Source organism: Lolium perenne, chromosome 1, assembly GCF_019359855.2.
Source record: "Lolium perenne isolate Kyuss_39 chromosome 1, Kyuss_2.0, whole genome shotgun sequence".
NCBI classification, from domain to species: domain Eukaryota; kingdom Viridiplantae; phylum Streptophyta; class Magnoliopsida; order Poales; family Poaceae; genus Lolium; species Lolium perenne.
In genome coordinates, this window is record NC_067244.2 from 17409887 (window position 1) to 17423390 (window position 13504).

Genomic DNA, 13504 nt, shown 5'->3' on the forward strand with positions numbered 1-13504 from the left:
TCTACATACTACGTACAAAGTAGTATATATATACATCCAAAATAGTTTTATATACTTCATACTACATGTACATACTCTCCGGCATGATAGATACTCTCTAGATTATGAGAAACACGCATGAGTGTAACTACACCCGGGTGTAGTATGAATATGTCTACCTACTATGCACATCCATCTAACCATTGGTTCGCTCTATAGAGCATTCACCACCGCACATCGACTTAACTAACGGCCGTTAGGCACTTTTCTCTCTCTCTTCAGGCGACCAAACACACGCCACACCGCAGTCCGACAGGTAGGTGCCGAAGGAAAGGAGAAAAGAAACCCACTTCTCGGCGCTCCCGACCACGGCATGCTCCACCACCGTGCCCGCTCCTCTCCTCCTCGCTGAGAGTCGAGCAAGGCTCCAAAGCAGATTCTCCTTGCCGGCGCGGCCCCGTCCCCCTCCAAGTTCCGCTCACCTCCCTGACACGGCCCGCCCGTCCGCGTGTGGATGAACGTGGAGCAGATCGGAGGACGACTGTGCTGTGGAGATGCGGAGACTCGCCATGGCTCCTGCCATGAATCCCGCCTCCAACCGCGCGCCACCGGCCGTCCCCTTCCTCCACGCGCGCCGAACAGGCCCTTCCGTCCCCGAGCCCCATCCAGTTCACTTTCTCCCCTGCGAGCCGGCTGGTGTATGTGGGGTTGCGGGATCCCGAGCTCACAGATGGCACGGATCCCGGGTGTCGACCTGGTCGTCGTCCCTCGAACCCCAACGCCGCATCGAGCCGGTGCGACGCGAAGAGCTTGGTGGCCATGGTCGCCCGTGTAGCCGTGGACTACCTATGCGGTTCTGCCCCAGATTCCGTTGTTTTTCTAGATCTTTTTCAGTTTGTTTTCTTGATTCACGTGTTGCAGAAATTTGTAAACTTGGTTGACGATGGAAATTTTAGGATGTAATTGATACTCAAAATCCATGCTCCCCTCCATGGTGTGCAGCGAGGTGGGAGGATGCCTGCTCCGTCGGCGGCGTGTTGTGACTGAGCAGCGAGGATGGAGGAGTCTAGCAGCGGCTCAACTGCTCCTTTTCTTATTATTTTTTGGTACACGCCATGGATTTGGTATCTTGTTGTCTTGTTCCACTTGGGGATCGGGAATTTTTAGGCGAGGGATAGTTGCTGCCGGCGCTGCATCCCCTTCCTCTAGCAATTGTTTGGAGGAAGTGAGTTCATCGTTTTGTTTCTTGTTCTGTTGTTGCTCAATAAATTTCAATTTTCAAACTGTGTTTCTTCCCCCCACCCCTGAGCTGTGTTTCTCTATGAGTTTGTGGTGGCTGCAGGGGCGGCAGAGGAGCTTGTTCATCCTTGTCGACTGCCTAAAACATCCCATTTCCGGAGGAAGGGCAGGTGAGGAGTAATGCGCTATACTAATCCTGATTCTTGGATCTCTTGGATTTGTTTCTCTCACGGTGGTGAACTCCATTTCGCTAGCCAGCCCGAGCGCAATTTTTTCGATATATTTCCGTTGCCCCACCCGACCTCGAGATGGAGGAGAGCCGCACGCGCAGTGGTGGGCTGCCGGCTACCTCCCGCAGGGCATCCTCCTCACATCTCCCTTTCTTTTCCTCCCTAAAATCCCCTGCATGTTTCCTGTAGTCTGAATCTTGTAGTCTGAATCTTGAATTCTCTCTCTGCTCTTCTTGGATTTTCTCTCTCTAGATCATTAATTCTGATATGCACTTTTTTTTTTTCTCTGATCTTTGTTACTAGACTGTCGAGTCCGTGAATCCACCACAGCGCCATGCTGGAGGCTGGGTGCGGCCGCACTCAACAAGCACGCGGCGGCGATAAGGGATGCTGGTCGCTGGAGGGAGATGTGAGGCGTCCACCTTGCGAATGCGGGACATGTGCGGAAGGTCACCGGGGCGTCGCCGGATGCAGTGTCACGGTGGACACAGGCAGCGCCTACCGGTGGTAGAGGAAGGGCCGAAGGCCGGCCTAGGCGCGCGACGCCGCCATGATTTGGGTATGGAGGTGCAGGTGCGGCTCGAGGAGCTCGAGAGATGGTGTTTGCGCGCTGTGGGCGGGCTCCTGCTGGATTTTGCGGGACACAGGTCACGGTTGATATTTAGGAAAAATTATAATTTAATGCATCTCTTTCATTTTCTGAATCCTGGAGTAGCTTTGGTCAGTTTTTTGACCTGATGCTGATCAAATTGAGCCAACGTTTTCTTTTCATATTTGGTTACGTCCGTGATTCATCGATTTACCATATTTCCTAATTTTTAAGTAACACTCTACATCTGGTTTCCCCAATTTTGTTGTTGTAATCTCTCCCACAATTTGCAGCTTGCAGTGCAACCATTGTGAACTGAAATCCCACTCTGTCCACAGCTCCATTTCTTGTTGCTATAGTGATATGCCAAGTCCAACTGCATCAAACCATCTGAGCCGTTCTAGCTTTGCTTTGTGAGCAATTGGTAAGCTAGATTTTTCTCTGAATTTTATATAATTTGTTGCAAACAAAGATTAGCTATGCTCCATCTCACTTTGTCTACTGCCCGCGAAAGCCGTTCTATTAAGTAAGATTAGTGATTATTTTGTGGTCTTCAGTTTACGAGTTTTCATGATTTGGGTATTCTCGAAGAAGTTTTGAACATTTGGAATGTGGTCGGGATTGTGTTCGTGACCATTTTGGAGATTGTGGTCAATGGTAGACCCGATTCTATGAGGAAATAAATGTTTGCATCTCCATTTCTTCAGGGTGGATGTTCTTCTTCCTATTTGAATTATGCAGATTACTTTCCTGGTCCAGTGCTCAATGTATGACAACAATCTTTTTGTCCTTTTTTTTATGTGATGATGATGCTAAATTCTATGGGGCACACTATCCTTCGGGTTTGTTCAAGTCATTTCCGCGTTTTATTTTTTAAATAATAAGTACTCCACAATTATTCTGCCCGCCGCGGAGGGAGAGAAGTACTCATGGAAATGGTCCCGCCCTAACAAGTAGTATAAGCAACAGTTATAAACTTCCATGGTCTCGGCACACAAAAGATGAGAACTGATGGAGTAATGTGCTTTGTCGATAGTACAAGGCTGATGGTTTTGCTGTGTAGGTGAGTAACGGAACATGGCTAACGGATGTTAAAGTGCACGAATCACTAAGCAGGATCAGATGGCCACAACAGCATGCGTAGCTAGCCACCATGGTAGAAAATCCGCGTCGATATATATATATATATATATATATATATATATATATATATATATGGGCTAATGGGCCAATCTACCAACTAAACGGGCCGGCCCACTTAATTTTAGGCCATCCCACTTGCTATAAGGTGGACCCCACTTACAAACTAGGCTAGCCCGATAACAGGAAAGTGGGCCCCACTGGCTAATTGGGCCGGCTCGTTTATCATGTTGACCGATCAAACAAAGACATTCGGCCCGGCCCACATGCTTATTAGGCCGGCCCGTTTGTCTGTTGACCGGTCAAACAAAAACAGTTGGCCCAGCCCACATGCTTATCGGGCCGGCTCGGTTTGCCTGTTGACCAGTCAAATAGACATTCGGCCCGGCCCACATGACTATTGGGCCGTCCCGGTTTTGCCTGTTGACCGGTCAAAGAAAGACATTCGGCCCAGCCCACATGACTATTGGGCCGGCCCATTTATTGTGTTGACCGGTCTAAAAGGACGAGATGTCGCCTAGAAGGGGGGGGGGTGAATAGGCGTTTTAAAAACTCTTACAGATTTGGCTTGTAAGAATACGGAATTAAACTAATGTTTATTTTACAAGCACAAATCCTAAATATGCTAGGCTCACCTAAGCGCAACAACAACAACTAGGGCTAAGCAAGATAGGCACAAGATATATGTAGCACAAGTGATAACAAGATATATGTACTTCAAGCACGATGGCTATCACAAAGAAAGTAAGCTCGGGTATAGAAATAACCGAGGCACGCGGAAATGAAGATGTGTATTGCCGTGTTCCCTTCTTTTGCAAGAAGGTCGTCACGTTTGGAGGGGTGGAGGTCCCACAAAGAATTCCCCAATGCCACGAAGGATCACCCTATTCTCCGAGCATGTCCCACGAAGGAATAGCCCTTTCCTTATGGCTAGCTTTTCCTCCACTCCGGAGATGGCAAGCTCCACAACCACTTCACAAGCTCCACAAAGGAGAAGCCCGGGCCCCTTCACAATCTTCCACGAAGAGGTCACCGGGACACCAACCAAGCCAACTAGGAGGTCACCCTCCAAGAGTAACAAGCTCACGGTCTCTCACTCAAACTAATCATGGTGGAGAGCTCAACAATATGCAATGATGCAAAGCAAGAACACTAGAGGTGTTTAAAACGTTCACACTCAAATCCCACCAAAGCAACAAATGCTAGGATGAGATTAGAGAGGAAGAACAAAGAGGAAATCAACAAATGACTCCAAGATCTTGATCCAAAGGGTTCCCCTCACTTAGAGGAGAAATATATTGGTAGGGATTGTAGATCTAGATCTTCTCTCTTAGATCCCTCAAGAATGAGCAAGAATCATGGGGGGAATCAAGAGATAGGGAAAATTCTTCAAAGTCAACAATGGAGGAGAGAGAGTGGAAGAACTTAGTGAGCCCAAGCCGAAATCTAACCGTTCGAGGAGCCCGATCAACCGGGCCTGGGGCCGGGACACCCGGTGCAGGGGCCAGTCCAACCGGGCCACAGGCCGGACCGTCCGGTCCAAACCGGACCTGGAGACGGGCCGTGACTGGGGCGGGTCTTGGTCGCGCAGTACATGCCTCCAGTTGCCACCGGAGCTGGAGTCGGTCAGCGCCGGGGAGGCCGGTCCACAGGCCGGTCAGACCGGGTGAGGGGCCGGACTCGGCCGGTCTAAACCGAACCTCAGGCCGGACCAGCACCAACCTAAGCTGGAAACCTTACTGGATAGTGCCCGGTTGGCACCGCTCCAGGAGCCGGTTTGCGCCGGGCTAGCCGGTGCCACGGCCGGTCCAGCTGGACCCCTGAAACTTTTTCTTGTAGTGCCTTAAGAGATATTATCCTTGATTCCAACCGGGAAGCTCATCCCGTCCAAACTTCCGTGGTATGAGGCTAGGTATAAGGTCCTATCCAATCATTGCATTTCTCCTCGACCCCGCACATCCACCCGTATTGTAGTTCTGACCTTGGATACTCGTAGGTCTGCTTCGACCTCGACTATATACCCCCGCCGGTCAACATACCCCCTTAGGTATAATCCGACCTTGGTACCTTCGTCGGTCTTCTATAACCCATCATAGACCACGATACCGTGAGGACTTTAGGGTTCCCCACCACTCCGGTTGTTCCCAGTAGGACACAACTGCTACGGTAAAGTACGTCCGTTGATGTGTGGAAGTAAGAAATACAACTGACTACTCCGTTCCATTTCAGATCATATGGTTAACACGAGTATTACAGCGCAAGAATCACTGTACGACATTGGTTATTAATCTTAGATGAATAACCCAATTGCAATGGAACCTCCACCAATACTCATACCATGGTTACATTACCCACCACATAGTCATATTCATAATTGATAAGTAATCTTTGCTTTGTAATGCAACAGTGATAGTAATTTGCAATTAATTTGATAAACATAATCAAATTTACCTGAGCAAGCGATGAACTTGCTTGAACCACTCCAAGGTAGTGCGGGATTGTTTGGATTGACCTTGGTCCTCTGTTTCTGAAAAGTAGCATCATTGTCCAATAAGGGCAATGGTTAAAGATCAAATAATGTAAGATTTCCAGTTTCAGTTGTAAGTCCCCTCCCATGTTGATGTTTTAGGGTTTAAATTTTGAATTTCAGAGTTATGGGATTGGAAGAATTTAAGTTTAAATTTTATTGATCCTTCTTCAGAGTTATAAAATATCTTTTGATGTTTTTTAGAAGGAGTTATGTTCAAAGAAAACATTTATTTTTCTTTGATTAATTGTTAAAAAAATAAGTTATAGTTTAATAATTCTTTTCTGATTTTAAAGAGTTACATTTTCCTTGTATAAATTCCTTTACATTTTTCTTTAACAATTAATTTTAAATTTGTTTAAAATTTCATTGAAGTGTTTGTTTTGAATATATAATAATTTTTTTAAGTGTTATTCCTATTTTGCTTTATTTTTTAGAGTTTTTTCGATGGCTTTTAAATTGTTTTCTGAATTTTCTAAAAAAATCCCTTGGTAAAAAGACCAAAATACCCTCCAAGCCCATTGGTCAGTCCAACCCGTGGGTTAGATCAGACTAGGTCATCCTGGCTTGGCCCATCGGCCCCATTTGCCTCTCTCTCCCCCGAGTAACCCTAACCCTAATCTCTCCCCCGCTCCTGTGATTCCCCAATCGCCTCCACCGTCGTCGGCCTCCTCCGGTCAACTTCGGCGGCTTAAGGCCGTGATACGCGTACAGCACGCGTCCGTTGGGAACCCCAAGAGGAAGGTGTGATGCGTACAGCGGCAAGTTTTCCCTCAGTATGAAACCAAGGTTTAATCGAACCAGTAGGAGCCAAGAAGCACGTTGAAGGTTGATGGCGGCGAGATGTAGTGCGGTGCATGATGCGTGTGGTTGGCACGTCCGTTGGGAACCCCAAGAGGAAGGTGTGATGCGCACAGCGGCAAGTTTCCCTCAGTAAGAAACCAAGGTTTAATCGGACCAGTAGGAGTCAAGAAGCACGTTGAAGGTTGATGGCGGCGGGATGTAGTGCGGCGCAACACCAGGGATTCCGGCGCCAACGTGGAACCTGCACAACACAACCAAAGTACTTTGCCCCAACGAAACAGTGAGGTTGTCAATCTCACCGGCTTGCTGTAACAAAGAGTTAACCGTATTGTGTGGAAGATGATTGTTTGCAGAAAACAGTAGAACAAGTATTGCAGTAGATTGTATTTCAGTAAAGGGAATTGGACCGGGGTCCACAGTTCACTAGAGGTGTCTCTCCCATAAGACGAACAGCATGTTGGGTGAACAAATTACAGTTGGGCAATTGACAAATAAAGAGAGCATGACCATGCACATACATATCATGATGAGTATAGTGAGATTTAATTGGGCATTACGACAAAGTACATAGACCGTCATCCAACTGCATCTATGCCTAAAAAGTCCACCTTCGAAGTTATCATCCGAACCCCTCCGGTATTAAGTTGCTAACAACAGACAATTGCATTAAGTATTGCGCGTAATGTAACTAGTGACTACATCCTTGAACATAGCACTAATGTTTTATCCCTAGTGGCAACAGCACATCCATAACCTTAGAGGTTCTTGTCACCCCTCCAGATTCACGGAGACATGAACCCACTATCGAGCATAAATACTCCCTCTTGGAGTTACTAGCATCAACTTGGCCAGAGCATCTACTAATAACGGAGAGCATGCAAGATCATAAACAACACATAGATATAACTTTGATAATCAACATAACAAGTATTCTCTATTCATCGGATCCCAACAAACGCTACATATAGAATTACGGATTGATGATCTTGATCATGTTAGGCAGCTCACAAGATCCGACAATGATAGCACAATGGGGAGAAGACAACCATCTAGCTACCGCTATGGACCCATAGTCCAGGGGTAGACTACTCACACATCACACCGGAGGCGACCATGGCGGCGTAGAGTCCTCCGGAGATGATTCCCCTCTCCGGCAGGGTGCCGGAGGCGATCTCTGGATCCCCCCGAGATGGGATCGGCGGCGGCGGCGTCTCTGGAAGGTTTTCCGTATCGTGGCTCTCGGTATCGGGGGTTTCGTCACGGAGACTTTTTATAGGCGGAAGGGCAGGTCAAGAGGCGGCACGGGGCCCCACACCACGTGCCGGCGCGGCCAAGGGGGCCGCGCCGCCCTATGGTGTGGCCCTCCGTGGCCCCTCTTCGTCTCTCCTTCGGACTTCTGGAAGCTTCGTGAGAAAATAGGCCCTGGGCTTTGATTTCGTCCAATTCCGAGAATATTTCCTTACTAGGATTTCTGAAACCAAAAACAGCAGAAAACAAGAATCGGCACTTCGGCATCTTGTTAATAGGTTAGTTCCGTAAAATGCACGAATATGACATAAAGTGTGCATAAAACATGTAGATAACATCAATAATGTGGCATGGAACATAAGAAATTATCGATACGTCGGAGACGTATCAGCATCCCCAAGCTTAGTTCTCGTCGTCCCGAGCGGTAAAACGATAACACGTATAATTTCTGGAGTGACATGCCATCATAATCTTGATCATACTATTTGTAAAGCATATGTAGTGAATGCAGCGATCAAAACAATGTATATGACATGAGTAAACAAGTGAATCATATAGCAAAGACTTTTCATGAATAGCACTTCAAGACAAGCATCAATAAGTCTTGCATAAGAGTTAACTCATAAAGCAATAATTCAAAGTAAAGGCATTGAAGCAACACAAAAGAAGATTAAGTTTCAGCGGTTGCTTTCAACTTGTAACATGTATATCTCATGGATATTGTCAACATAGAGTAATATAATAAGTGCAATAAGCAAGTATGTAGGAATCAATGCACAGTTCACACAAGTGTTTGCTTCTTGAGGTGGAGAGAAATAGGTGAACTGACTCAACATTGAAAGTAAAAGAATAGTCCTCCATAGAGGAAAAGCATCGATTGCTATATTTGTGCTAGAGCTTTGATTTTGAAAACATGAAACAATTTTGTCAACGGTAGTAATAAAGCATATGCATCATGTAAATTATATCTTATAAGTTGCAAGCCTCATGCATAGTGTACTAATAGTGCCCGCACCTTGTCCTAATTAGCTTGGACTACCGGATCATCACAATGCATTGTTTTTACCAAGTGTCACAAAGGGGTACCTCTATGCCGCCTGTACAAAGGTCTAAGGAGAAAGCTCGCATTGGATTTCTCGCTATTGATTATTCTTCAACTTAGACATCCATACCGGGACAACATAGACAACAGATAATGGACTCCTCTTTTATGCATAAGCATATACCAACAATTAATAATTTTCTCATTTGAGATTTGAGGATTGTTGTCCAAAACTGAAACTTTCACCATGGAGCATGGCTTTAGTTAGCGGCCCAATGTTCTTCTCTAACATATGCATGCTTAACCATATGGTGGTAGATCTCTCTTACTTCAGACAGGACGGACATGCATAGCAACTCACATGAAATTCAACAATGAAAAGTTGATGGCGTCCCCAGTGAACATGGTTATCGCACAACAAGCAACTTAATAAGAGATAAAGTGCATAATTACATATTCAATACCACAATAGTTTTTAAGCTATTTGTCCCATGAGCTATATATTGCAAAGGTGAATGATGGAATTTTAAAGGTAGCACTCAAGCAATTTACTTTGGAATGGCGGAGAAATACCATGTAGTAGGTAGGTATGGTGGACACAAATGGCATAGTGGTTGGCTCAAGGATTTTGGATGCATGAGAAGTATTCCCTCTCGATACAAGGTTTAGGCTAGCAAGGCTTATTTGAAACAAACACAAGGATGAACCGGTGCAGCAAAACTCACATAAAAGACATATTGAAAACATTATAAGACTCTACACCGTCTTCCTTGTTGTTCAAACTCAATACTAGAAATTATCTAGACCTTAGAGAAACCAAATATGCAAACCAAATTTTAGCATGCTCTATGTATTTCTTCATTAATGGGTGCAAAGCATATGATGCAAGAGCTTAATCATGAGCACAACAATTGCCAAGTATCACATTACCCAAGACATTTATAGCAATTACTACATGTATCATTTTCCAATTCCAACCATATAACAATTTAACGAAGGAGAAACTTCGCCATGAATACTATGAGTAGAAACCAAGGACATACTTGTCCATATGCTACAGCGGAGCGTGTCTCTCTCCCATAAAGTGAATGCTAGGATCCATTTTATTCAAACAAAACAAAAAACAAAAACAAACCGACGCTCCAAGAAAAAGCACATAAGATGTGATGGAATAAAAATATAGTTTCAGGGGAGGAACCTGATAATGTTGTCGATGAAGAAGGGGATGCCTTGGGCATCCCCAAGCTTAGACGCTTGAGTCTTCTTAGAATATGCAGGGGTGAACCACCGGGTGCATCCCCAAGCTTAGAGCTTTCACTCTCCTTGATCATGTTGCATCATACTCCTCTCTTGATCCTTGAAAACTTCCTCCACACCAAACTCGAAACAACTCATTAGAGGGTTAGTGCACAATATAAATTGACATATTCAGAGGTGACACAATCATTCTTAACACTTCTGGACATTGCATAATGCTACTGGACATTAATGGATCAAAGAAATTCATCCAACATAGCGAAAGAGGCAATGCGAAATAAAAGGCAGAATCTGTCAAAACAGAACAGTTCGTATTGACGAATTTTAAAATGGCACCAGACTTGCTCAAATGAAAATGCTCAAATTGAATGAAAGTTGCGTACATATCTGAGGATCATGCACGTAAATTGGCTTAATTTTCTGAGCTACCTACAGGGAGGTGGACTCAGATTCGTGACAGCAAAGAAATCTGGAACTGTGCAGTAATCCAAATCTAGTACTTACTTTTCTATCAACGGCTTAACTTGGCACAACAAAACACAAAACTAAGATAAGGAGAGGTTGCTACAGTAGTAAACAACTTCCAAGACACAAAATAAAAACAAAGTACTGTAGGTAAAAACATGGGTTGTCTCCATAAGCGCTTTTCTTTAACGCCTTTCAGCTAGGCGCAGAAAGTGTGTATCAAGTATTATCAAGAGACGAAGTGTCAACATCATAATTTGTTCTCATAATGGAATCAAAAGGTACCTTCATTCTCTTTCTAGGGAAGTGTTCCATACCTTTCTTGAGAGGAAATTGATATTTTATATTACCTTCCTTCATATCAATAACAGCACCAACAGTTCGAAGAAAAGGTCTTCCCAATATAATGGGACAAGATGCATTGCATTCAATATCCAAGACAACAAAATCAACGGGAACAAGGTTATTGTTAACGGTAATGCGAACATTATCAACTTTACCCAAAGGTTTCTTTGTAGAATGATCAGCAAGATTAACATCCAAATAACAATTTTTCAGCGGTGGCAAGTCAAGCATATTATAAATTTTCTTAGGCATAACAGAAATACTTGCACCAAGATCACATAAAGCATTACAATCAAAATCTTTAACCTTCATCTTAATGATGGGCTCCCAACCATCCTCTAGCTTTTTAGGAATAGAGGCTTCGCGCTCTAGTTTCTCTTCTCTAGCTTTTATAAGAGCATTTGTAATATGATGTGTAAAAGCCAAATTTATAGCACTAGCATTAGGATTTTTAGCAAGTTTTTGCAAGAACTTTATAACTTCAGAGATGTGGCAATCATCAAAATTCAAACCATTATAATCTAAAGCAATGGGATCATCATCCCCAATGTTGGAAAAAATTTCAGCAGCTTTATCAAAGGCAGTTTCAAATAGCTTTTAGCAGCTTTGCAGTTTTTCGCGCTTTGCATTAGAAGTGGAAACATTGCTAACACCAATTCTTTTATTAGTATGAGTAGGAGATGCAGCAACATGTGTAGCATTAGCATTACTAGTGGTGGTAATAGTCCAAACTTTAGCTATATTCTTTTCTTTAGCTAGTTTTTCATTTTCTTCTCTATCCCACCTAGCACGCAGTTCAGCCATTAATCTTATATTCTCATTAATTCTAACTTGAATGGCATTTGCTGTAGTAACAATTTTATTATGATGATTCTCATTAGGCAAAACTTTTGATTTCAAAAGATCAACATCAGCAGCAAGACTATCGACTTTAGAAGCAAGTATATCAATTTTCCCAAGCTTTTCTTCAACAGATTTGTTAAAAGCAGTTTGTGTACTAATAAATTCTTTAAGCATGGCTTCAAGTCCAGGGGGTGAACTCCTATTATTGTTGTAAGAATTCCCATAAGAATTACCATAGCCGTTGCCATTTTTATAAGGATATGGTCTATAGTTGTTACTAGAATTGTTCCGGTAAGCATTGTTGTTGAAATTATTATTTTTAATGAAGTTTACATCAACATGTTCTTCTTGTGAAACCAATGAAGCTAACGGAACATTATTAGGATCAATATTAGTCCTATCATTCACAAGCATAGACATAATAGCATCAATCTTATCACTCAAGGAAGAGGTTTCTTCGACAGAATTTACCTTCTTACCTTGTGGAGCTCTTTCCGTGTGCCATTCAGAGTAATTGATCATCATATTATCAAGAAGCTTTGTTGCTTCACCAAGAGTGATGGACATAAAGGTACCTCCAGCAGCTGAATCCAATAAATTCCGCGAAGAAAAATTTAGTCCTGCATAGAAGGTTTGGATGATCATCCAAGTAGTCAGTCCATGGGTTGGGCAATTTTTAACCAAAGATTTCATTCTTTCCCAAGCTTGAGCAACATGTTCAGTATCTAATTGTTTAAAATTCATTATGCTACTCCTCAAAGATATAATTTTAGCAGGGGGATAATATCTACCAATAAAAGCATCCTTGCATTTAGTCCATGAATCAATACTATTCTTAGGCAGAGATAGCAACCAATCTTTAGCTCTTCCTCTTAATGAGAAAGGGAACAATTTTAGTTTAATAATATCACCATCTACATCTTTATATTTTTGCATTTCACATAATTCAACAAAATTATTAAGATGGGCAGCAGCATCATCAGAACTAACACCAGAAAATTGCTCTCGCATAACAAGATTCAGTAAAGCAGGTTTAATTTCAAAGAATTCTGCTGTAGTAGCAGGTGGAGCAATAGGTGTGCATAAGAAATCATTATTATTTGTTGTTGTGAAGTCACACAACTTAGTGTTTTCAGCGTTGGCCATTTTGGCAACAGTAAATAAAACAAACTAGATAAAGTAAATGCAAGTAAACTAATTTTTTTGTGTTTTAGATATAGCAAACAAGATAGCAAATAAAGTAAAACTAGCAACTAATTTTTTTGTATTTTGATTTAGTGCAGCAAACAAAGTAGTAAATAAAACTAAGCAAGACAAAAACAAAGTAAAGAGATTGAGAAGTGGAGACTCCCCTTGCAGCGTGTCTTGATCTCCCCGGCAACGGCGCCAGAAATTTGCTTGATGCGTGTGGTTGGCACGTCCGTTGGGAACCCCAAGAGGAAGGTGTGATGCGCACAGCGGCAAGTTTCCCTCAGTAAGAAACCAAGGTTTAATCGGACCAGTAGGAGTCAAGAAGCACGTTGAAGGTTGATGGCGGCGGGATGTAGTGCGGCGCAACACTAGGGATTCCGGCGCCAACGTGGAACCTGCACAACACAACCAAAGTACTTTGCCCCAACGAAACAGTGAGGTTGTCAATCTCACCGGCTTGCTGTAACAAAGAGTTAACCATATTGTGTGGAAGATGATTGTTTGCAGAAAACAGTAGAACAAGTATTGCAGTAGATTGTATTTCAGTAAAGGGAATTGGACCGGGGTCCACAGTTCACTAGAGGTGTCTCTCCCATAAGACGAAC

General features: G+C 43.4%; 1 long non-coding RNA gene across 1 annotated transcript; it reads left to right on the forward strand.

Annotated features, from left to right (window-relative positions):
- Nucleotides 1-265: 265 nt before the first annotated feature.
- On the forward strand, nucleotides 266-2361 carry LOC127343008 (uncharacterized). Its single transcript, XR_011751996.1, has 3 exons — nucleotides 266-1204; nucleotides 1322-1388; nucleotides 1752-2361. It is a non-coding gene; the product is annotated as an uncharacterized lncRNA (long non-coding RNA).
- The last annotated feature ends 11143 nt before the right edge of the window (nucleotides 2362-13504 follow it).